This window comes from Trichechus manatus, unplaced genomic scaffold (assembly GCF_000243295.1).
Source record: "Trichechus manatus latirostris isolate Lorelei unplaced genomic scaffold, TriManLat1.0 scaffold00098, whole genome shotgun sequence".
Lineage (NCBI taxonomy): Eukaryota > Metazoa > Chordata > Mammalia > Sirenia > Trichechidae > Trichechus > Trichechus manatus.
In genome coordinates this window covers 5987086-6014355 of record NW_004444034.1, presented here as the reverse complement: position 1 = coordinate 6014355, position 27270 = coordinate 5987086, and the positions used below count along the sequence as shown (strand labels likewise).

General features: G+C 37.0%; 1 long non-coding RNA gene across 2 annotated transcripts in view; it reads right to left on the bottom strand.

The window, feature by feature from the left end:
- The window catches only part of LOC111821693 (uncharacterized), a 152030-nt gene that overhangs the window by 48024 nt on the left and 76736 nt on the right, over positions 1 to 27270 (bottom strand). Inside the window, exon 3 of one of the 2 annotated variants that reach the window (XR_002825040.1) lies at positions 20520 to 20635. The exons of the other annotated variant lie outside the window; for it this stretch is intronic. This is a non-coding gene — a long non-coding RNA (uncharacterized LOC111821693). Of the gene's footprint in view, positions 1 to 20519; positions 20636 to 27270 lie in introns of those variants that run through there. 2 annotated transcript variants of the gene reach the window in all.

The window sequence follows — 27270 nt, the reverse complement described above, 5'->3', positions numbered from 1 at the left end:
GAGAGTATGACCCCCAGACATCCTTTTAGCTCAGTGGTGAAGTCACTCCTGAGGTTCACCTTTCAGCTGGGGATTGGACAGGCCCATAAAACAAAATGGGACTAGTGAGGCACAGCAGTCCAGGGTCAAGGACTAGAAGGCAGGAGAGGACAGGAAAGTTGGTGATTGGGAACCCAAGGTTAAGTAAGGACAGTGTTGACATGTAGTGGGGTTCTTTACCATTGTCATAGGGCATTATGTGTACTGTTTAATGAGAAACTATTTTGTTCTGTAAACCTTCATCTAAAATGAGAATAGCAGCACAACTGGAAGAATGTAATCGATGTCACTGAAATGTGCATGTAGAAATTTCTGAAATGGTGTATCTTTGGCTATGTATATTTTCACCAAAAAAAAGGTTGACAAGGGAGAGTGTTGATATGTTGTAGGGTTGTTAACCAGTGTCATAAACAATATGTATACTGACTATTTAATGAGAAAATATTTGTTCTGTAAACCTTCACCTAAAGTACAATAAAAAACAAAAACAAAAACAAAAACAAAAACAAACAAACAAAAATTATATTCATTACTCTGAGTCAATAAAAGGAGTATGTTTTGGACCAGGAGCTGTGCAAACTTTTTTTGCAGTATATAGCAGTAGGAAAAAGTGAAGACTTTTTTTGCTTGTAAAAACATTTACTGTCTCCTAGCAATCTGCAGTGATGCTATGCAAGTCTGGCAATAGATAAATGTTTTCTGATGTCATGAAACTTTACAGTAATTCAGAAAGGTTACTCAACTGTTTGCCTCAGGAGTCGATGTCCTGATTCTAGAGTGTCATAAAGCCTTGACTTTCGTTCCTTTAATAAGCTAACTTCATAAAATCATGAGTTATAAACAGCAACATAGACCAACAGCCATAGTTGTCTTGTCCATTCTCTATATTTTTCAGATGGGAAAATTGAGACGCTGAGTGATTGAACAAACTTCCAAAGTCACACATTTATTTTAGCTATAGAGCAGGGCCTAAAGTACATCCCATTTTCATTTAAAATCTACTACTTTTTCCACTGTGGCATGGTATCTCACCTGAAATGCTTAGGGCTATAGCTGAGCTGAATGGTGGGCTGGAGAAGAAATCAAAAACTATAGAGGATCTGAGAAATAAGTTGTATTTTTAAGGCATGAATGATAGGGTCCAACCATCTTAGTACAAATATAACATTCTAATGAAATTGCCTGCTACCAATTTAATTTAAGCATGGTCAAGGTACAGATGCCACAACTCGTGGGTATTTGCAACTACATAGTTAGTAAACATGAAGAGTGAATAAGACCAGGGTAGAAAACTCACACCTACAAGAGCCAGATAATCAACATAAGTCCAAAAGGGTCACATGGCGACTGCAACAAATTGAAGAGCAAATGATTATCCGTAAAACCGACAGTGCATACTCAGCTCCAGCTGATCTAACGCAAGAAGGTGAGCCCAATGTTGCCAGATATTTCTATTTTTCAAAAGAATATTGGTAACTGGATTTTATTTAACAGTATAGGTACTAAATAAAACCAGCCTACAAGTAGGGCTTAGCAAATAAAAATATAGGACTACCGGTTAAATTTAAATTTGTTCGTCTGTATTTTATCTGGCAACCCTAACAAGTCACCCAATACTTTGCAAACTCAGGTTTAAGGAAACGATAGCTATATTGACCTTTTGTGGCATGTTCTCACCTCAGGCTTGTCAATGAACTTCGTTTAGGGTTTCACATATTATTCTGAAGTCTTTGGTTCAGAGATGGTTACCTTCCTTTTATACAATATTAAATTATTTGAATATTATATTTTTGAGATGGTAAGTTTCACATTAAATAAGTAGGAACAAAATACTTCAGTTTCTCTTAACTACCTATAGAAAACTGCAAAGTAAATGAAGAGACAATTTTGTTGTTAGCTCCTAGTGAAAATCAAAGTTTTCAATAAAAGAAATACTTACACGTAGGTTTTCTGGGAAGAAAAAAATTCTAAGCGTTATTACAGGCAAAGCACCATAATAACAGAGGCAGAATGCTCAGTCTCCTTGAAGCTTTTCCCATCTGTTCATAAAATCAGATAGCTGAGAACAAGCTGCAACACATCTACCAAAGTTATAATTAACATTAACTTGAGAAAGAGTCGTGGCTCCGCTTAATGTTAAATTCCATTTGATCTTAATTGAAAGGAGGCACAGAGTTACAGGAACCAGACCCTTATATTGAAAAGGCCATGATAATATGTTTAGAATTTCCCAAGAAACAGAAGGAGATCTTGAGAACACAGACATTTGGAAGTAGAGAAGTTAAGCCTTTAACACCTCACAGCAGCAAAACTCTTCTGTCATGCTTTGAAGCTATCGGCTCTGGAATTTATTTTCTCTTCACCTAAGGTGGATCCAGAAGTTTAATTTTGCTTTTGAAGCAAGTAATTCCCCACACCAGACTAGTTGCCAACAAGTTGGTTATCACTTGTGGTAACCTCATGTGTTTCAGTGTAGAACTGTGCTCCGTAGAGTTTTCAAGGCTGTGTGACCTATCAGAGGCAGATCACCAGGCCTTTCTTCTCAGGCACCTCTGGTTGGGTTCAAACTGTCAGCCTTTCAGTTAGTAGCCCAGTGCTTAACTCTTTTCACCACCCAGTGACTCGCTTTGTCAATCTGTTTTCGATCACATTCCTTCTAATGTTGTGGTTATGTCCTGTACAATTCCCATCTTTGTGACCTTTTCTGAGTGGGTAAGCTTTTTCAGAGAAAGTACTGAAATATACTGAATAAGGCAATTAAAAAAAAATCAATTACCACATCAAATATTTACTTAAGTTTCCCAAACAGTAGGCACCATACTGGTTGTGGGCTCCTGCTCTCAATCAGTAACCAGTTGCCTGAGTCCATTCCTACTCATGGTGACCCCGTGTGTGTCAGAGTAGAACTGTGCTCCATAGGGTTTTCAGTGTCTGATTTTTCTGAAGTAGATCACCAGGCCTTTCTTCCCAGGTGTCTTTGAGTGGATTGGAACCTTCAATTTTTCAGTTAACAGTCAAGGGTGGTAACTCTTTATACCACCCAGGGACTCCAGGAAGACACAATCTGAAGGGGGAGACAGAGACACAAACATGGAACATAATACAATAGACACACGGATGGGAGCACAGAGCAAAAATCTCCTCATTCTTTTGGAGGAGAGGACTAATACTAGTGCAAGTTGATTTTGTGGGTGGAGTTTTGAACGCCAAATAGGGATTTATCAGACTACCAAGGAAAAGAAAATCATTCCAAACACAAGGAACAACTTGAGCAAGGAAATAAAATTATATGTTATGTTTGAGGACTAACAAGCAGTTTTGTGTCATGTATTAGGAACAGCGGAGCCCTGGTGGAGCAGTGGTTAAAGCGCTTGGCTGGTAACCAAAACGTCAGTGGTTCAAACCCACGAGCAGCTTAGCGAGAAAGAGACGTGGCAGTCTGCTTCCACAAAGATTGCAGCCTTGGAAACCCTATGGGGCAGCTTACTCTATCCTACAGTGTCACTATGAGTTGGAATCCACTGACAGCAGTGGATGGGTATTAGGAAAAATAGGAGAGGAGGCATGTAGTCTGAAGACAAGTTGTGAAGGTCATCTTATTTGCATGCTAATAAATTTAGACTTTATTCTGAGCACTGGAGAGCAAGAGATTAATGAAAGATTGTATTTTAGAAAAAAGCATGGGCACAGAGCATGGACTGTCAGAAGGAGAGACAGGAGAAAGGGAGACTATGTTTATAGAGCAAGAAATGATAAATGTGTGCACTGGGGCTGGGAAGTGGGCAACAGAAGGTTAGAAACAGGGAGCAAGTGATAGAGAAGATTCAGCATGAGGGCCATGGAAGAAAGAAGGAGCATGGAGGAATTATAATAACTTTGGTTTTAGATGTTTCATAAGAGTTGGCAATTCTTGCCAGAAAGTCAGAAGAGAGATCTGAACTGGAGGTAAGATCTGGAATTCTGAGAAGCTCGGTGAAGAGAAAGGAGCCCTGGTGGCACAATGGTTAAGAGCTTGACTGCTAACTGAAAGGCGACCCTGTGGGATAAAGACCTGGTGATCTGCTCCTGTCAAGATTACAGCCTAGAAAACTCTATGAGGAAGCTTTACTTTGTCACATGGGGTAACTATGAGTCGAAATTGACTAAGCGGCACTCAAGAACAACAATTGAAGATGTGGGAGTGGATATCATTCTTTCTTCAATTATTTGCCCAGAAAACACTTATTTAAAAAATTCTACTTGGATTTTACTTTCTACAGAAATCCCTCTTCAACTGCCATGGACCAATTTACTCACTTTGTACTCAGTACATATCTCGCACATTATTGGAAGTTGATGATTATAATAATATCACATTATAATATATTATCGTGTCCCATATTATAATATTAATATAATATATTAGCTCTCATAATACATATGATCTTTCTTACAGTCTGCCTCCCCTACTAGTCTGTTGTTTATCTTTTACCCCTGCACCAGCACTATTAAAAACTCAATACATTTTAGCGAGTAGATAAAAGAGTGAAAGATTTATATGAATGAAGGCACTCATTTGACAACAAACATTTGAGGAGCAAAATATTCATGAGCCAAGTGACATGAGCCTCAAAAGATAGAGAAGTTAGAGAAAGGCTGACATGGTCTCTATAAAAAGTATAATGTGGAGGAGTGAGAGGCCTCTCTTCTGTGTAGCCTGTGGTGGAAGAAAGGTCATCAGGGAGAAACATTTCAATGACGGCAGGAAGGTTGCCAGAGAGATCTGCGAATGAGAGATAGTGGAATGGGCATTAGCAATGAAGTTAGAGGGCAAGAAATGGTGTCATGATGTTAGCTACTCAAAAAAACAGAGAAAAGAAGAATGGTGGGGTCCAGCAACTTCAGTTTGGAGCTATTACAGGCTGAGAATCTAGGTGGTGTTAGAAGCCTGATAAGGTAGAAATTGTCAGGGTTTGTTTAGGAGTCCAGAGACAGTGTTAGTGGAAAGTTATTATGTAGGAATGTCCTTCAAGTGTCGAGAGTTGAGATTAACTTGCTCTATGGATTCCAACATTTCAGTGGAAACATCAGCCTGCAGTAATTTGAAAGACTACCCTTGGTTGTAATTTGAGACTATATTTAGATTGGTTATTAAAACTGAGACAGTCTGCAGCAGGTTGGAGAGTGCAGAACCCAGAAAATATAGGGATCTGTTGTAGGAGGGGATTTTATCAGTTTAAACCACAGTGGTTCTCAAATTTTTGCGTGCGTGATGATCAAAAGGAAAGATTAATTTCAGCCTATTGTGTGTGTATGTATACACGTGTGTGTGTTCCCTGATTTAACTTAGAGTTTAGTTTTATTTCTCAGTAAAACTAGATTGTGCACATCTGGTGGACAGACACTTTTTGTATTTATTTTATATTACCTGTGTTGCACAGTGTTCTGCACATTTATTAGGTACTTAATAAATGCTTACTGAACTGAGTTTATTGATGCAAAATAAACATATGATGGAACTGAATGAATCATTCTTTACTCGTCCTTTTTTTCATTCTTTTGCTGTTCTTGAACAGCTAATGATTTTGTTTAATTTTTACGACCATAATGTGGAAAGGCGCCCTGGCAGCGCAGTGTTTAAGTGCTCGGCTGCTAACCTAAAGGTCAGTGGTTCAAACCCACCAGTCACTACAAGGGAGAAAGATGTGGCAGTCAGCTTCCATAAAGATTTACAACCTTGGAAACCCTGTGGGGCAGTTCTACTCTGTCCCATAGGGTCTCTATGAGTCAGAATCAACTCGATGGCAATGGAGTTTATTATGTGGAAGCTACATAAAGTTATTTAGCAAAACACTACCTGGGTCCACTTTTGGATTTAGTAAACTCTTGTAGAACCTCAGATCAATAGATTCTTTCACTTCATTTTAGTATTCTCTGAGTACCTGCTTCATAAGGGACAAGTCTGTGTGTTGGACTGAGGTTACAGACATAAATAACACGTATAGCCTGTCTACAGGAAACTCCTGTCTAGAAGAGGAGAATGAGAGGAAAACAATGATGAACAATGAAATACCAAAAGGTGCAATAAGAAAAGTGTGCACACTGTGTATAGGCAGCCCAGTAATTAATTGCATGTAATACCGGAAATGGGCAAGTCATAGAGAGGATAATAACATCTTCAATGCCACCTCTTACTGGCTGTGTGATTCACCTCTTTAAAGTTTAAGTTTCTTCATCTATAAAGTGGGAATGATCCTTATCCAGCTATTGTAATATTTAAATGAAATATGTACAGCACTCAGCATGTCGGTGCCTGGCATTCATTTAAAGCATAATATACTCAACAGAGAAGTCCTCCTGCCCCCTTCTAGAGCCAAGTTACAGGGGCATGGTATATGATCTTATTTTACTTTTGGATCATTATCTAACTTATGTTGTCTTATCGTAAGGAAATAATTTCTTTTTTTTTCTTTTACATGCCCATTTGTATCTTGTACCTTTCAGAGTTTTTTTGTTAATTCAACTATTTTAATGATAGAGTTTATAATTTATGTAAGAGAGTTTACCTTTTTGGCTATAAAAAACATTTTCTACCTACCAGAAATAGTGTTACTTGAATTTTTGCTTGTTCTGGTATAGGGACATTAACCAGCAGTGTTTATTTAAAATACCTGGCAAATTTCCCTCAACTTCTTATTTTGAGTAGACAACAGGAGACATAACATAAATGGTCTGTTTTGACATTGGCTGTAGACATTTTAAAAATACAAGTTCTGAATAGAAAAAGTCCATAGTTCCTTTTTACAACTGCAGCATGAATGTTCTGTTTTGGAACGATTCCTCTCTATAATACTCCTTATCATTATCATTTTCTCAAGTTTTCGTCTTAAGACTGGTCTGTGTATCTAAAGGTCACTTTGATATCTGTGTAGTGCCATTATAAATATAATATCTGTTTGTAAGTTGCTGAACATAACAGAGGCCAGAAAGAATTGCAAGATTGACAATGGGAGATTCATGAAGGCTTCTTGAAGTTAAGGTTGGTTTTTGCAAACAGTGTAACCTCAAATTGCAGATATGAGATAGTTGGCTAGCCCAAAATGGCCAAGTCACTCCCTAGTTGGACATCCTGTGCTTTATAAAATGTAATCACTCTTGCAGAACTTCAGAAATAATGCAACATTTTAGAAAGATGAATACACCTCTTTCCACATCTGACATTAGCCAGGATTAAGCAATGGGCAGGATAGAAAGAACCCCATAAAAAGCTGCTGATGATTGAAGAGTGACATAATGTATGTGAAAGAATTTGAAAAGAATAAAGCTGATGTGAGCACCACAGGAGAAAATCTAAACCCTGAAATTTGTTTTTATTATTTTCTATATGTCTCATTTATTAGGTCAGAAACTGTTCAGAATAAACAATCTTATCTCATCAATGTATTGAGGATATTCTATGTGCCTAGCAATAGGTTAGGTAACCTGGAATGTAAGGACTATAATAAGAATAAACATGTTAATAGATCAATAGCACTGCTTTAAATCCTTCTAAAATATGAGGGAGTGAAAACTAAAACGAACATTCACCTACCCATTTCTTCAAGATGGATTTTAAGTCCATTATCAAAATATTAAGAAATTAATTATTTTATTTTGATAATGTTTCTTTCTCAGGTACAGGCCAGACAAGAGAAAAGGATTGCAAGCTGTAGCAGAGAGAGGATGTTAAGTTAGAATTTGAATGTATAATTTAAATGATACTTCGTTTTTGGATTTGTTCATTGAGTAAATATTAAATAATACCCACTGCCTGCTTGGCACTCTGAAAGGTACTGGGAGATAAGGTGTTGAGCGAGACAGACAAAGACACTGCTCTCAGGGAGCTTTATATTTTAGTAGGGGAGAAAAATAATAAATAAGCAAACATATTGGTGAGAAAGAATATTTCAGATACTTAACACAGGATGGCATCTGAGGTAACATTGAGACTCCCCTCCTTTGGTTTCTTGCTCTTTTTCCCTGGATTCCTTTCAATTTTAATTTATTGGTTCGATAAACCACCCCCTAAATTTGTAGATGGGAGAAAAGAGAGATAATGTGAAAATTAAAATGTCGTTAATCTGCCATTAAGAGCAAAAGGAAATGGATACTTCGCTGAAGATTAAGTAAGAAAACATCGAAGAAATCTTCAACAGTTACAGATTTAGCCAGCATTTATGCCTGATCTGGGACTGTAAACAATTTGTACTTTTAAGTTCTCCAAATTCTGTCATATTCATTAATCACATTTTACAATTAAAGCATTGCCAAATTCATGCCCTTGAAAGTTTTTCTAAGCCATTCCCCCCTTTATTCTCCCCCCTCATAATTATTTAAATTTTATTTTTGTACTTTTTGAAGTTTCTATTTTATATTTATTTTTCCCCCATGAGTCCAATTTGGCACACTGCTGAAGATAGTAAAGCATATTTCAGCAGACTATTTAACCTATTTCTTGACCAAGGAAGGATTCTCATCAAATATTTCAAGCACATTTTCTTTTACATTATTAGAGATGTATGTTAACATAGAATTTTAACATATAGTTAATATTCCATAAAGGACCACAAATTTAATAGATTGTACTTTGTAAGCTGTTTCCAACTGAATGATTTATTTTGCTAACATAGTAACTAATAGACTCACTTGAGACACATGGAAAGGTTGTTTTGAAAATAAGTTCGGTAAACCTTAAGAACTAAAGAATAAACATAAACAGAATGCATTATTTTACCAATTATTAATTATGAGGCTCATCTTTTTATTTCTATTTTTTGTATCCTTCTTCCTTCCGTCCTCTCTTCCTCCCTTCCTCCTCCTTCTTTTTTTCTTTTTTGTTTTTATGCTTATTATCTGTCTGGTACCACTAGAATGTAAGTTTCTTGACGGCAGGAAATATTTTTGACTTATTCACTGCTCTGTCCCTGGAGCCTAAAAAGATGAATAAACACTAAAAAGAAATTTGTTTATAATTTGATTAACTTTATCACTCAGTTTATTAATAAGGCACACTGGTGACTTCTTTTGTAACTAAAGTAAGAATGGCAAAGCTAAACATAGTCAATAACTTTCAACATTACGTTTAAATTGATAGGAGTGTTGATTCTATCACAGAAATTAACTTCCATGAACGTGCCCTGGATTTGTGAAGAAAACCACCCCAATTCTTTTTCCCATTCTTTCTTTTGGGACAATGGTCTTCCAGCTGCCTTTTGCCTACACTCCCCAGTCCCATACCCTCCTGTACAGTTTTTCAGTATAGGCTCTGTCAGAAAAGTCGAAAGTGCCCTTAGGTGCTCGCCAGTGGTAGAACAATCCCCTTAGGACCTTGCAACTGCCTCGCTGAATGATGACCGTGTTTCAGGTCCAAACAGTTCATGGGCGTCCCCTAACCAAAAAAAAAACAAAAAACCCCAAGTCATTTCCAACTCATAGCAACCCTATAGGACAGAATAAAACTACCCCATAGGGTTTCTGGTAGATTTGTACCGCTGACCTTTTGGTTAGCAGCTGAGCTCTTAACCACTGCACGGGCTCCTGGGCATCCAGTAGATTGATTATAATTGTAGGCTAAAGGGTACTCAGAAAAAAAAAAAAGAAAGAAATTGCAATTTCTGATAGTTTTAAGAGAAATGGGACTATTAATGCAATATTTCTAGCTAATAAAAAAAAATATTGTGACGGTGGAAATTTGGCATTATTATTTAGTAGAAGAGAGAAAATTAAAAATACATTATCAATATAATATAATTTAAGATTAGAGGAATTAACTATGTAGACTTCTGTGAATGTATTATTGACTTAACTGTTCTGTAATGTATGATATAAATCATAAAAACACCAGATATGACAGAGGAGATGGCCATTTCTTGAGACTTTCTTCAACTGCTTAAAGGAAAATCTTAATGTCAAGTTTTCTTGAGTTTGTTGGCTGCATAATTGAATTAAACACAGTATGGGTTAATGAACCCTTTAGCAAGAAATCTCATTTGTTTAGAGAATGTAAAACTATTCTAAAATGTAGATACTCTAAAAACAATCATACTCTGCACAGATAAGAAGAAATAAAAATACCTCGTGCATAAGATGTTCAAATTCACTCATAAGATAAATGCAGGGAAAGTTAAAATGAGATACAATTTTTCACCAATCAGATTTACAAAAATAAAAAAAAAAATTGAGGACATATCAGTTAGCCAGGATGGAGTACGTATAAATTGCCAAAATCTATGAAAATTACAAATAGACATATTCCTTGTCTTAACAATTCAACTTGTAGAGATTATCCTACAAATTTACTTGCACACCTATATACAAGGTTATCTCTTGCAGCTTTTCAAAGGTTCAGCATAGTAACAAAAGATTGGAAATAGCCTAAATGTGCACAACAGAGAATTAAATACAATATGATATGTCCCTGCGATGAAATGCTATGCAGCCATCAAAAAAAGGAAAAAAGATCTCTATAAACTGATGTAAAAAGATCTTTCAGCTGTATTAAGGAGAAAAAGCAAGGGACAGAATAGTTTATATAAAGTGCTACCACGTGTTCAAAGAGAAGAAAGAAATAATATATGAATAGATTTGCATAAAAGATCTAGGGAAGGATAGGCAAGAATGGGATATCACTGGTTGGTGGTGGGGGTGGGAGGGCTAGGGAACTGGATGGATGGGATATAAGTATGGGTGAGAGACCACATTTTTATCTTCTTTGCCTTTTGAATTTTCAATCATGAGAATATATTCACTTAAAAAAAATCAAATATATAGATCATCAAAAATAAAGTTCATTTCACTAGTCATAAAGAAAATTGTTGGCATGCACTTATAGTTTAACATACAAAGGGTAATTTAAAATACAGACCTTAAAACTTAATTTTACAATAAGTGACAGCACCACTAATATATTAATCTTGACTTTGACATTTCTCAAACTCAAGAAAAGTACCTCTCTTGCTGTGTGCTTGACTTGAGAGCTATTCACCTGCTTCACCTTTATAGCTTGATAATGCAAATCAAGGAAATTTGTGAACTTTATAATAAAGGTAGAAAACACTCCTTCATATTCCAAATCAGTTCTAGAATTTGGCTCTTGCCAAGATTATACTCAGCTCAAGTGGAAAACTTCTAATTCACAATCAGCAGCCTGTATGCCATGAGCTAACAATGGCTGCTAAGTGTATTCACTGCCACCCAGGAAACTGTCAATTAAGGACAGCTGTATCTGGGTGTGTGTAGCTGAAGCTGGGCATTTTGTCTGCTCCTGATCATGACCCTACACTCAGGAGACCAGGGCTCTATGCCTACATAATGTTATACCCACACACTAGGTTTTGCAAGCATGCTCTGGAGGGAAGCAGAGGAGTCAATACCATGGGAGTGAGTCTGTAGTGGTGGACTGAGCAGACAGTAGAGAAAACAGGTGGGTTGTTCATGGTTTTCTCTAACGTCCAGAGGATCAGACTCATTGAAAAATATGTTCTTCTGCTTATGCTGCATTTGTTCTGCGTCAACTGTCTGTTTAAATCCGCTGTCTCATGAACAAGCTGAAGAGTCATAGTTAATCTAACAGGAACAAAATCTAATGACAGGATATCGCTCTAACTCGATGTTGGGTTTGTTGACACTTGAGACAAAACTTTGAAACTTTTATTTAAATAGAACTGTCACCATAATTTAACTGATAAAGTTACAGCTGAGGTGAAAATGTTGTCTGAGTAGCTAACATTTCAGGCTGTTCCCCAGAAAGTTTGTCTTTTAAACTTTGATGATGATCTTGTTTGGAAGAAATAAAATAGGCTCTGAGAGAAACTGAGAGTGAGGTTTACAAACACCAAGTGAGGTGGGGAGAGAACTAAAGATCGAGACAATTCAAAAACAGCAAAAATCTCCTTTTTAAAAATAGTGTGCTTTGAGGGAAAAACTGATACTTGGTGACCTGAATGATTCAGATATTGCCTCAGCTTTCAACCTTATTATGTGTGGATCCACTTACTAATAAATTCTTAGATTTTGCTTAGAGGTATGTAATCGCTATCTCATTTTAATTCCACTGAATTAAAAATGTGCTTTCTATATTTATATACTTTATCCTTTATGAAGGCTGTTGGCACAAACCACTCATCTTTCTGCTATTTTGGTGAAAGTTCTACTTCCACAAACTGAGTATTTGCTTGCCACATGCAGAGCTGGCCTACCCCCTTAGAAATGATTCAATGTGGTGATGGAGGAGAAGGTGGTGTCAGTACTGCTTAAGAGAACAGACGACAGACATGCAAATAAGTGGTTGAAGTCATGTCTTAGCAGATAGCCTTGTGTAATTCAGGTGTTTAATTTCCAGTATTTTTTTTTTTTTTTTGCTTACCCTTCCTAGTATTGCTAAGGAATATGAGGCCCTTACTGATTCGATTTTTGGGAGTGAAATTGGAGTTCCCAACCAGAAACTACAAATGTTCACAAAGATGATTAGGGAACTGTTGTTGGCTCCTAGAAACTTGATCAATGAATCCCATTTGGAAGTAAATCCCATACTAGAATTAAGATATTACTATATTTTTTATATAGGACCTAACAGTTTATATAAGATTTTGTATATACAGAGATATAGAATCATTGAGCTCTGAAATCTAGAAATCATATTATAGTTGAAGAAAATAAAGCTCAGAGAGGCCAAGTAATTTTGTCACCTTAGAAATTCAAAGTTTTAGCTTAAATCCCATATTGTACCTACATACTATGAGTTGGAATTGACTAGATGGCAATGGGTTTGATTTTTTGTTTTTTTTGGTTCTCTATGACTTGGGATTTTATATTGGTGGATTTAGATCTGTCTTTCAAGACACAGCAAATTTCTGATAATCCCCATATGTGATCTCTAGGTACCCTATCCTTTTTACAGGACCTCTGATTTTTACAATACCTCTGTTTCTCAGTGGATTTATTATTTCCAATAAATCGTAGATCCAGAAACTTGCCTTCATTTTATGGATTCTCTGGTCTCCAAAATCAAGAGCCCTCTTCCTCGGTATCCTGCTATCCTAGCACATTCACTAATTTGACTCGCAGATGCACCTGGGCTATGGATACTGTTCCGTTGAGTCATGCTTCAAAAGCTAGTCTGGAAAGGGGGCCAAATGAGTCACCATGTCAGACAGACATTTACCCCTCCTACCTTTATCAGGTTACATCTGGCGTCTGTTCATGGGGCAGGATGAAAGCTAAGCATCTATGGCAGAATTAGTTCAATGGAGAGAAAAGCATACTGAAAAGTAGCTGGATATGTGGTGGGCACAGAGGTCAGAGGCTGGAGGATATCCAACGAAGGATTTAAATATCCCTTATCTGTCTTTCTTTGACCTCAAGAATCTACATCTGACTGGAGATTTCAATATTACCTCCTGTCTTCAAAGCTTCAATGATGAGAAACACTTAGAAAACATTCCTTTATTTATTAAGTCTTTATCTAGTACCAAGGGCACAGATAGCAGTATTTTAGTCTAGCCACAACATTCTATCAGGTGACCTGAAACCCTGTTCCTCAGAATTGCACCAGCTCATCATAGATCATCAGAATTTATCCATCTAATCTCCCCTCTGTTACTGATCTTTTTTCATTTCAGACATGGAAATACATGTAATAATGTAAACAGCTTGATTCTCAAGTTAACAGGTAAGAAGATTTAAATGTATGTAAGAAGAGTGTTATCGTAGTTTACAGATTTGAGACAATATTTTGATTTCCCTTTCCATGTCATTAATATTCTCTAGCTCCCTCCCCCCAACTATCCCCCACCTCACTCACACACCCACATATGTGCACATATACCCACATAGTGAGCGGTGCTCAGAGACGGTCTTTTTCTCTACAAGGGGACTTTAAAAACATGAATTGTTTTTTGCTGTCCACAAACTTCATATAAGATAATCAGGCTAATCCAATTATTATGATTATTTTCTGAGGAACCAATGATACCCTGAGCATTGTCAAACTCAGGCTGTCTCTGAGCAAAGTGTGAAGGTTGTCATATTTTGGTCAATTGACCTTGAAACACTAGCTTGAACCAGAGATTGGAATTTGAGTCAAGGGCAGCCATCTGTGTACTGGCCAGTGGCCTGTGAGGTTTTCTGGCATGAGATTTCTTCTAGAAGCTGTGCTCACAACAGATAGTGATGAAATGACAGAAGGAGTTTCTCTCTTCTTTTGGTCATTCTTTTCTAATCAGATTTGCTCTCCAAATCTGAATATAAAATACACAAAATTCCTCACAGAGAGCAGTGTGGCTCTGAAACACAAAGAAAGTTGTCTGCAGCTAGCAGTGTTGAATCATACGATACAGTTAGGTGGCTCTAGAAGGAGACACAGAGAGTTACGCCATGAAACCAGCATTCTCTAGAGAGGGTATTGTGTCTTCAGTGGCATTCCAGGGCTCCAGCGAGCCAAAGAGGTTTGAGATTTCCTGTGCTCGCTTTCTTGTGTGTTCCTACAGAAAGCACTCATGGCCTATACCAAGTCGAGAGTGTCTCTTTTCCCTTAACAACCTGAGAAGACTCAACACCCTATTAAAAATCTAACGCTGAATTCAGTAAAACGCTGAATGCAGATATGTTCAGACTTTCCCATGAGCTATGGCAGGACAAGGTATTTTTTAACTTCACATGACAAGGACTAATGATAGTGCTCTTTCTTGACCCATCTTTTGAGCATTACCAAAGCTGTAACCCCAGATTACAGCCTTATTTTACCACAAGTTCAAGCACTGTGAATAAGAGTTGCAGAGGCAGGGGCAGAAAAAGCCACAGACATGGTTCTTAACTTGTGATGTCCTAGATTTCCCTTAAGTCTATTAACTATTTCAAGACAAAGGTCAGCAGAGTTGAAAAGAGACAAACCACAAAATTACTGGCTTTCAATTCTCATCATGGTCAGATTGAAGAAATGGGAAAAGACAGAAGTATATGCCATTATCATTTTGATAATAGACTTTGTGTTCCACTTTTTTCTAAAACAGTATATCTTCTGAAAGCTATCAATCCTCATGATATTCCCTCCGTACTTTTCTTAAACCAAAAACCAAACCTGTTACTGTAGAGTCAGTTTTGACTCATAGTGACTATACATTTTATTAATTGTATCATGCATTTATTTTTTAGTGAACTATAAATGATGTGAGAAAGGGAACTATGTCTTTGTTGTTCCCTCCTACATTCCCAGTGCTGAGCACACAGGATCAGCTACATGATTTTCAGGTCTCAGCCCAAATGAAAATGCTGGGCCCCTTGTTCAGAATTATTAACAATTTCAAGATGGAGACCGCAGAGCATTAAACCAAATGTGGGGCCCTTCTGAATGCAATTGTAAAGGTCAGCTGTATAGGTCACATGACCACGATGCCAGCCCTGCTAGCACATAATAGGTCTTCAATGAGTATGTGTTGACTGAATGACTTAATAAATATTCTGAATTCAAAACCAATCCTTTATTCTGAAATCAAAACCAATCTTTTATTCTGAACACCAGAAATGAAATACTCAACCAGGAAGATTAGGTTTGCAATACCAGCTGCTTTTCCAATAATCAATTTTTTTTCCCCAATGGCCCAGAATATGAAGAGATTGACATTAATTTTAATACTACCTTTAATTTTATTCTTGTTCATGTACAAGTTCAGTTATTTTGGCAGCTTTCTCTTTTCCAGTGACTGTCTTTCAATTGTTCTGAATGTATCAATTTTAAACTTGGGAGACCCAAGTTAACATTGTTGATTGTTGTTGTGAGATGCCGTCAAGTCGGTTCCAACGAATAACGACCCTATGAACAACCCTATGTACAACAGAATGAAATGCTACCCGTTCCTGTGCTGTCCTCATAATCATTGCTGTATCTGAGCCCATTGTTGCAGCCACTGTGTCAATCCATCTCATTGAGGGTTTTCCTCTTTTTCACTGACCCTCTACACCCTCTCCTCACTTATTGACATGGTTAGGTTCCAAATTAGTGTGTGAAATTAGTCATTATGTGAAATTAGTGTTGTGCAAAAATGGAGGCTGACTACCTCATTACACAATTGCCAAGTTACATCATTACATAACTGCCAAACCACTGAGAATCATGGTCTAGCCAAGTTGACACATAACCTTAATCATCAAAGCTGGCATTACACTCACCTTGCACCTCGATGTTCCTTACTGTCTTAGTTATCTAGTGCTGCTATAACAGAAATACCACGAGTGGATGGCTTTAACAAACAAATTTATTCTCTCACAGTTTAGGAGGCTAGAAGTCCAAATTCAGGGCACCAGCTCCAGGGGAAGTCTTTCTCTCTCTGTCAGCTCCTAGGGAATGTCCTTGTCATTAATCTTCCCCTGTTCCAGGAGCTTCTCAGTGCAGGGACCCTGGGTCCAAAGGACGCACTTCACCCCGGCTCTTCTTGCTTGGTGGTAATGAGGTTCCTCTCCTCCCTGTTCTCTTCTCTCTTTTATATATCAAAAGAGATTGACTCAAGTTTCAACCCAATCCTGTAGATTGAGTCCTGCCTAATTAGCATAACTGCCTCTAATCCTGCCTCATTAACGTCATAGAGGTTAGGATTTATAACACATAGGATAATGACATCAGATCACAAAATGGAGGACAACCACACAATACTGGGAATCATGGCCTAGCCAAGTTGACACATTATTTGGGGGGACACAATTCAATCCGTAACAGTTACTATTCATTGCTGCCAGACATACATCATTAGTGCGCAAAACAGTCAAATAGTAGATTTTTTACTATTGTCAGAAATGTGAAATGTTAGATGACAAGATAGTCGATAAGTGAGGCAAAGGTGTACTTTACTAAGCACGATGTCTTTCTCTAGGGACTTGTCCCTCCCGATAACATGTCCAAAATACGTGAGGCAAAGTCTCTCCATCCTTGCTTTAAAAGAGCATTCTGGCTGTACTTCTTTCCAGACAGATTTGTTTGTTTTCCTGGTAGTCCATAGTGTATTGAATATTCTTTGCCAACACCATAATTCAAAGGCATCAATTCTTCTTTGGGCTTCCTTATTCATTGTCCAGTTTTTGCATGCGTACGAGGTGATAGAAAACACCATGGTTTGGGTCAGGCATACATTAGTCCTCAAAGTGACATCTTTGCTTTTTTACCATTTTAAAGAAGCCTTTTGCAGCAGATTTGCCAAATGCACTGTGTCTTTTGATTTCTTGACTGCTACTTCCATGGGCATTGATTGTGGATCCAAGTAAAATGAAATCCTTAACAAATTCATTGTTATCTCTGTTTATCATGATGTTGCTTACTGGTTCAGTTGTGACGATTTTTGTTTTCTTTATGTTGAAATGTGATCCATACTGAAGGCTGTGGTCTTTGATCTTCATCAGTAGGTGCTTCAAGTCCTCTTCACTTTCAGCAAGCAAAGTTTTGTCATCTTCATATTGCAGATTGTTAATTAGTTGATATGCAAGTTAATATACAAAGTAATCTAAATTGATAACTTATAAAAATTATTATTATTATTATTATTCTGCATTAGTAATACTAAAATAACAAGGTAGAAGAAAGTGCAGTTACTTGCAAAACTAACATAATTTATAGCTGGGAAATCTCTAATCACTGATAAAGACCAGATTCCTTTAGGAAGAATAATAATTTGAAGCTGAACTTCACAAATAAGTTTCTGCCCTCTGTCTATTACAAAGTATTTTCCGTCAATTGAAAGAACTAACTTGACTTTTTTTCAGAAAGGTCCTAATTCTGAAGCTGCAAAGGGAATTTATTTGGAAATCAATACATCTATCTGTAGTAATATGCTAAATCAGTTCATGCAGAATGATGAGTTTTTAAAAAAATAAGATTCATTTTTGTTCCTCTACAATCGAAAAATAAAAAGTAATCTAACAGTAAATAATGTTCATTTGCGTAAGGTAAATTTTATAGGATAATTTGCCATAGTCAAGTTTCTTATCCCATGTTGGTCCCATGAGACATTGGATCCATTCCAAACAGTGAATCTGTGCTATCCCCTTTCATTCTAAGACTAACCGCTTCCTGTTTTTCTTCCTCTGTAATTCTTTAAAATGTACCTTGGTGGTAGAAATTACATGGCTTATTCTAAGTCTGTCCTTGCCATCAGTAACATAATCGAAAGATTATGATCTTTGAAGAGGTAGAAGTGTAGATTTGAATCTTAGTTTTACCAGTTTCCTCCTGCGTTGCCTTGGAAAAGTTATTCATTCTCTCTGAATTTCAATTTCATCTTTGGAAAATGGAGATGATGCTTCCATTGTAATGTCTGTTATAAATATTTGTGATAATACAAGTAAATTGAATGGTACACAGTAAATATTTATTACATGATAGATATGATGACAATGATTACTATTAATTCTCATTGTTTGAAACTAATTTTCCTTTTAACAAAATTATTCCCCCTTCATTATCAGAGGAATACATGCTCACTGTGAAGGCAGGTAATATACATAGAAGTCTAAAGAAGCAGAAAAACAATTTTTCCACCACAATAAGCTGATAACAATTTGAGAGGTTTATATCCTGTTATTTTTTTGGTATGAATCTTTCTCTGTACTCAGTTAAGATCACACTTAACGTTTATTTTATGTTTTGCTTAACATTATAAGATAAATATGTTCCCATATTATTAAAAACTTTTAATCTATGCCATTTTAATTACTGCTGAGCAAACCATTGTATAAATATTCCATTTTTTAAGATTGCTGTATCATCCCACCTTCGTGTCAGTGACAAAGGCACTTGGAAAGGTCTGAATAATTATCTTTTAAATGTTTTGGTAGTTTGCAAGAATGAGAGGCTTTCAACTTCAAACTCTCAAGCACAGCCTCCCACATTTCAGGGCAGCTGTTATTCAGTGACTTGATCTGGAAGCAGCCGCTTGGAAACTGTTGTAAACAATAAAGCTGGTCCTGCCCACTATGCATACTTCCACACTAGCAGAAAAACAACCATTTAAGAAGCAAATGAGTATTTCTAAAATGGCATGTAGTTATTAGCAATTTAAAAGGTGAGGCACACTTATAAGCAGATCCTTTCAAGCATTCAGCCTTTTGAGTTTTCAAGGCAGGAGACATTTAGAATTTGTGTGCAAGAAGAATGAATAATAGAGAGAGAGAGAAAAAATGTGGCCGGAGTAACTGTGGCCCAGCTCTAGGATGGTAGGTGGAGAAAAACTTCTCATTTGTTCAAGTCCAGACAGGAGGTTCTGGGTCCCAAAAACATAAAGAAGACTTTAGACTGGACCAGTCTAAAATGACTGGCCCTTTATTAGTGTGGAAAATTGAGTGCATTGAAAATTGACACACTCGTATATGTTATTTGATACCATGAGTTAACTCCATAGTTTAATCTTTCTCAGTTAATAATGCAATGATGAGAAAATGGTTTGCTAGGTATATCTGATAAACTTGTATTGGTGGTAAAACAAAAGAAGTCATATTAAGTAAGAGAAAGTAATTATTAGGTGCATAATAGTATTATTATATTAATCATGAAAATTAAGACCAAATGATTCATAAACAATATTCAATATTTTGTCTTCTTCTTTGTAATGTAGGATTTTTTTTTTTTACAAGTGAGCAACAAAATCAGGGAAGAATTGAGCTATCATTGCTTAAAGAGAAAACTAACCTTAATAAAAAAGTCTGAAAGGACAAACAATAGCAGTTGACTTCATATAAAAGTGATTCCATTTGAATATATCTCAGTAGTGGATTCTAATTTAATTGCATTAACCTTGAAGCTGCATGCCTTCCAGGAAAGGCAACATATCTCAGCAACTAACTCTAAAATACCAAACCAAACTCATTGCTGTCGAGTCGATTTTGACTCGTAGCCACCCTAGAGAGAGAGCACTAACTCTACAGAGCAGGTAAAACCAATTACTTCTCTAAAGAGATCTTGAAGGCTCTGAGTCCCATCAATGAATCAGAGCCTGTGTTGGTGTAAGCACTGACTGGTGAGCTGTTCTGCAGATCTTCATGGAGAGCCACTTTCTGAATTGCTGCCATCTACAGAAATCCTGGTGGTGTAGTGGTTAAGAGTTTGGCTCCTAACCAAAAGGTTGGCAATTCAGATCCCCCAGGTGCTCCTTGAAAACCTTATAGGGCAGTTCTACTCTGTCCTATAAGGTCGCTATGAGTCGGAATCGACTCCAAGGCAATGGGTTTGGTTATTTTGGTTTACTGACTCTGTGGAGCCCTGGTGGTGCAGTGGTTAAAACCTATGGCTGCTAACTAAAATGTCGGCAGTTCGAATCCACCAGTCGCTCCTTGGAAACCATATGGGGAAGTTCTACTCTTTATGGCAATGGGGTAACCAGACTGACTTTGTGCCCCGCTAATAGTTTCTTTCTGTGACCTTCCTCTTCCTGGCCACGGACTGCTGGCCCTAGGAGTTGGAGACACTTTGTCCTTACCTGCTTCTTCTTGTGACTCTGGTAGCTGAAATGCCTGAGAATGTTCTTCCTGGTTTACCTTTTATTCCTTCTTCCTCTCAATTTCACTTCTCTCAAAATCAACTAAATTTATGGCAGTAAAGTGACTTGAAAGAGAATAAAAAATATAAACATTGATTCCTCTAAAAATAATGATGAATACTTTTCATTAAAATTTGGAAAGGTTAATTGCATACATTGTATTTTTACTCAAATAATGTGCATCTTCTACATTTGTTTGCTAATCACTCACACCCACTATGAGATATTTTCATAAATGCCACAATACCAATTTTTTTTTACATGTTGCTGTAATGAAAAAAATCTGTATGAAAGCAGCTAGCTCAAAGCCAAGCCAGCACCAGTTGGTGGACTATATGTTACTGCTTCCCCTAGAATTAAAATTAACTATGTAGGAATAAACAGAATGGCAGAGAAGTCTAGGATGATCATTATTTCTTACCTTATTTCATTTGACCTTGTATTTAAATCGTGTCTTAATGGTGACCACTGATTTTTTAAAAATGACTCCAACACAAAGCAATTTATTGAAACATATTTGCTCTGGCTAAAATTTAGATTTGCTTTTTTTTTGTAATGAGAAGTAGTGACATTAATTTTATCATTGTCCAAACGATGTTGTATTAATAATGACATCAATGAAGTAACATTTCTCAATGGTCTATTTGTAACCTTAATCTGATGCAGGATTTAAGATACGAAAACAAAATCTAGATGGAAAAAAGTTAATAGATAATTTATTGACATAACTGGTAGTGAAGTTCTGCCCTAGAGATTGTGACTACGTGATCAAAGGAGAACAATGCAATCAATAAACCCATTACGATAGAGTCCACCCCAACTCATAGCCACCCTATAGCACAGAGTAGAACTGCCTCACAGGCTTTCCAAGGAGCACCTGGTGGATTACAACTGCCCGAAGTTTTGGTTAACAGCTGAGGCTCTTAACCACTGCACCACCCAATTTGGATAACTCAAGTTACTGATTACCTTTTGTCTTTCAAAAACAAAAGTTGGGCTCAAAACATTATAGCTGCCTCACCATGGTATTTGAATGGAAATGGAATCTAACCTAGTAAAGCAGCAGTATTTTTTTTTTTCTCATTAACACCTAGTCTTAAACCAAACAGTTGAATCAAATTACCATTAAGTCAACAAATTACAGCACAATAGATAATATAGAAAATTATTGATTGATCGTCTATTCTAATCTTCTATTTTTATAATTGGCAAAATTGAGAACTTGTTTATACCTTGAAAATGACTTTTATATTTATTGTGTATACTATTTTTTACTTTAAATTTTAAAGGCTCCATTACAGAGTTTGCATTGCCACATACCCTACTACACTTTTCTACACTATCCTTAGCTTTCTCTTTTATTATATACTAGAGGACTTTGAAACTTGATAAAGATGATGGGTAACAGTATAATTAAATGGCCACTGTGGGAGACCTATGCGGGCTAAGGCACAGAAAGGAATTGCAGTTATTTATTGCTCCACATAGTTTGTTCTCAGAGATTTACTGGGTATCTTACCATGTAGTGGCCAAAAATCACTACCAGCAAAAGTCAGAATATAATCTGTGGTTGACCCTTTATGAAGATAATGATAGATAAAGCAATGTGGTCTTGAAATTTTTGCTAGTTAAACTACTCATAATTTGTAAATATATACCAACTAAACTTAACTTTGTTGTTTTAGGCAAATGGTTTTATATTTTATTTTGGAGTGCTCCTTGTATCTTTTCCCTATTTGTTTTCAGAAGTGAACCTGTTAGCTCAATGAGAGTCAGATCTTTTTAAATGGATGAAAAGAGAATTCATTTCTCTGCATGCATGCAAGATATGTTTGTTGTTTGTTGAGTAACCAATTCCTGTTGAGTCTATTACAACTCATGGCAACCTTATGCATTTCAGAGTAGAACTGTGCATACGGTTTTCAATAGCTATAACCTTTTGGAAGTAGATAGCCAGGCCTTTCTTCTGAGGCACTGCTGGGTAGATTCGAAACACCAACATTTTGGTTAGTAGCTTAGTGCTTAATTGTTAGCACCACCCAGGGACTCTTGTCTGTTGAATGCACCTTATTGTTGAGCTTTTTTCTTGTTTTTCGGATTGTGAGAAATATTAATAATTCTGGGCAGGGCACAAGCCTTCCAAATATAGTTCCGTTGAAGGTTCTTAAAGATATAAATTGTCTACCTGGAATTAGAAGGTGCTTACTGATCTACCTTGATGATATTTTCAATCCTGATTTGTTTTTTTGTCCATTCATTCAACAGGAATGACATCTGCTGGATATTCTCGATTGCAGAGAAGTGATAAGGGAGATCCCCCTTAAGAGATAAAACCAATTTCCATCTCATATGAGTCTGTAAAAGCCAGGAGCTACCGCTATTAGAAGTTTGTAAACTTTGTAGCTCACCAATGTTCATATATTTTTTGGTTTTCCCACAGTGCTTAACAGTGATACTTTTAAAATGAAAAGGGTCTTTGTGCTTGTCTTTAGAGACAGCAATCTTTATCTGCGCCTGAGGTGGTTCTCGGCAGTGCAGTTCCTCTCCACAGCCATGCTCAGAGAGAGAGGAATCCTGGAGGGCAGGGCAGGTAACACTTAGAGCAAAGGAAAGAAGGAAGTGAGATCAGTGGTTGCTGGCCTGGAACTCAGTGACCCCAGGGCTGAGAACTTAAATGTTCTGTGTAGGATTTCCTAATTCCCAGAGAAATTATTTTTTATTTGATTTTGAACCTCTCCCTGCTTTAGATCAATTAATACTAAGTTAATTGAGGCATCTGAAGGAGAATGTGAAGGACGGAATGATAAGATATCTGATTTGAAATTCTGTCCGTATCATTCATTGGATAACTATTTTGCTTTTCTGAGCATCTGCTTCCTTTTTTGTAATGTGAAATGTTTTTCTCAGTGGGAGTGTCTACTAAGTGATCAATAAAATATTCACTTATTCAGAATTAATAATTTATTAAAATTTCTCAGTAATAATAGTCATCTAAGAAAAGTCATACAGTTATTTTAAAGGGTTAGTTTTAAAGGTCTGATCTTTATAGAAGGACTCTCAAAGTAGACAAAAGATCCCCTATTTGTTTGAGAGGGATCTGGGGAGGAGGGGTAGGCATGATTGTCAGAGTTTTGGAAAAACTGGGAAAGATTTTCCACAAGGGCCTTGGTGGAGATTACATTTCCTCAATGAGATAAACTGGACTGCATGGAAGTGACCCAATTTTGTATTGAGGTACGGTTCCATGTGCAGAGTAACTGGTGGGGTGACTGAAAGTGTTTTTTTTGTTGTTGTTGTTGTTTTGTTTTGTAACTCAGTAGTCTTTAAAACTAACAAAAATATGGAATAAACTCATGTCAAAGGCATCATTGCTCAAACAAGGATGGAATGGTATGACTGGAGATGTTAGAGTGTCCTGAGTTTGAATACTGACTTGTCCCCTTATTAAGTTCTTTAACCATCCTGAACTTTGGTTTCCTTATCTGTGAAAGGGTTATAGTGATGATTAAATGAGATCAAGGGTACAAAGTGCTTCGCCTGCTACCTAGACTGTTGTTGTTGTTGTTAGTTGCCATCCAGTCAGCCCCCCACCCTACTCATGGAGACCCCCATCCACAACTGAACCAAACATGTCCTATACCACTCCATGACTGGTTGCAGATCAGACCATTGTGATCTATAGTGTTTTCACTGGCTGGTTTGCAGAGGTAGATCACTAGACTTTTCTTCCTAAGTCGTCTTAGTCTGGAAGCTCTGCCGAAACCTGTTCAGCATCATAGCAACACGCAAGCTTCCACCGACAGAAGGGTGGTAGCTGCATATAAAGTACATTTACCAGGAATCAAACCTGAGTCTCCTGCGTAGAAGGTGAGAATTCTACCACTGAACCACCAATACCTCATGCTACCTAGAGTAGGCACTCAGAAAGTGTACCTATATTATTAAATCTCTAAATGCTAAATTTTTATTTATATTGAACATCTTTATCTTTTATAGGTTGCTAAGAAGATTAAAATTGATCTCTGATATTTAGCTTTATCCTGACTACAGTTCTATTTATTATCTTTAGAACCATTCCATAGAATTAAATATAAATTACAAATATAGAGGCTGAATTTTTAATCCAATTGCATCCATTTTCACAGGACTTCACCATCTAAAAATAACATTTCTTTTCCTGTATATCAGAAAGGCTTTGTTTAGGTATGAAACCAAAAACAAAAAGAAGTCACATATTGATGCAACTTTCTGTATAAATTTATGTAGATGTGCCAGAATGGTTGCCTGGGCTCTGTCTCCTCCTTTGTTCTGACGTAAACCTTGACTCTTTTTCTGTTAAATGAGAAGAATTTAGTTAGGATTTAGCTTTCATGCTATAACAAGTCTCAAACACAATGTCAAGTGTTTCAAAACTGTTTGGCAGGGCTTGGTTTTGAGAAAATAAAAGAGCAAGCTCTTGTGTATGGGAAATGATAACCCACAAGGAAAAAAAATGGTGCAATAATACCACAGACAATTTAGGGTGTGTATTTCCCGGAGAAAATAAGGAATATTGTTATATTTACATTTAATGGCCTTTGGAAAATCTTACTAGGCTTTTTCTAGAAAAGGTGGAGAGAATTAGGAAATCAGGTTATTCTTGCGACATCCTGAGGAGCTAAAAGCACTTGATATATGTCTTCTCATTTTCTCCATGTTTGGGTGTGAAAAAGCAGGTAAATATAATTTCTTCTATGTTTACAAATACAAGTAGAGAAACCGATTTTAATCCTTAAGTTAAAAACTTGACTGTGAGCTCAAGATAAGAATCCAGGCCTCTCTCAATTCTCATGAGGTCTGGAGTGAGCTCCACAACTTCTTTTCCTAATTTTCTAATCACAACAGCCAGGATCAATCACCAAAATTAGGAAAAGAATCAACACTATTATCAGATAGTGCCCAATTACTCTGATTCTGGGGGATGAAAAGGAGAAGACTTTTAAAATACTTTCTTTGGTTCTTTTCTTTGGTCTGTATTCCAAAAATTATAAACCTCCCTGCTTGCTGGTAACAGCTATGAGCATAGTTCCTAACTGGGCAAGGCCATTGTCTTTCTCTTTAAGAGCATAACCGTGGCACTGGTAGAGCTTTGAGCTTAATATGCAGGCTCTATCAATCCCTTAAAAAAATTTTTTTAATGAATTTAGAAAGTCAAAATAATCTACTACATTATAAACACACAATGAGTCACTGTGAAGGGCACCTCTGAGCTTAGAGTCAAGGACTAGTTTTAATTCCCACTTAGCCCCACAATTACCAATTGTAAAACCTTGGGGCCGTCACTCAACTTCTCGAAGTTTCCTCTTTTATGGAAATGGGTGTAACCATAATTCTGGCATTTTGTAGCTCACAGAATATTGTTATGAGGTGTCTTAGTTATCTAGTGCTATTATAACAGAAATACCACAAGTGGCTGGCTTTAACAAACATAAATTTATTCTCTCACAGTTTAGAAAGCTAGAAGTCCAAATGCAGGGCACCAGCTCCAGGGGAAGGCTTTCTCTCTCTGTTGGCTCATGGAGAAGGTCCTTGTCATTAATCTTCCCCTGGTCTAGGAGCTTCTCAGAGCAGGGACCCTGGGTCCAAAGGACATACTTCACTCCTGGATCTTCTTGCTTGGTAGCAATGAGGTCTCTCTACTCTCTGCTTGCTTTTCTGTTTTATATATCAAAAGAGGTTGACTGAAGAAACAACCCAATCTTGTAGATTGTGTACTGCCTCATTAGCATAACTGTCTCTAATCCTGCCTCATTAACATCATAGAGGTTAGGATTTACAACACACAGGGAAATTACATCAGATCACAAAATGGTGGACAAACACACAATACTGGGAATCATGGCCTAGCCAAGTTGACATACATTTTTTTGGGGACACAATTCAATCCATAACATGAGGATATATATACATATATACACATATATGATAATGTAATTGATAAGATGCATTAAGGTACCTCTGATCTTTAGGGATGAGAGAACCCAACCTAAGACCGTACCTTATATATATGCATTATCATCCAAAACCAAAAAACCAAACCCATTGCTGTCAAGTCTATTCTGACTCATAGCGACCCTATAGGACAGAGTAGAAACGCCCCATAGGGTTTCCAAGGAGCAGCTGGTGGATTTGAGCTGTCAACCTTTTTGGTTAGCAGCCGACTGTTTTGGTTAGCAGCCATAGCTCTTAACCACTGTGCCACCAGGGCTCCATGCATTATCATATGTATCATAAACATTTTTTTTTTTTTGGCATTTTTATTTTACTTCAGGTGAAGGCTTACAGAACAAATAGTTTCTCATGAAACAGTAGTACACATATTGTTTTATGACATTCGTTAACAGCCTCACAACATGTTAACCCTCTCCCTTCTCGACCTTTTTTTTTTGGTGAAAATATACATATCCAAAGATACACCATTTCAAAAATTTCTACATGCACAATTCAGTGACATCAACTACGCTCTTCTAATTGTGCTGCTATTCTCACTTTAGATGAAGGCTTACAGAACAAAATAGTTTCTCATTTAACAGTTAGTACACATGTTGCCCTATGACAATGGTTAACAACCTCACAACACATCACCACTATCCTTACTCAACCTTGGGTTCCCTATCACCAGCTTTCCTGTCCCCTTCTGCCTTCTGGCCCTTGTCCCTGG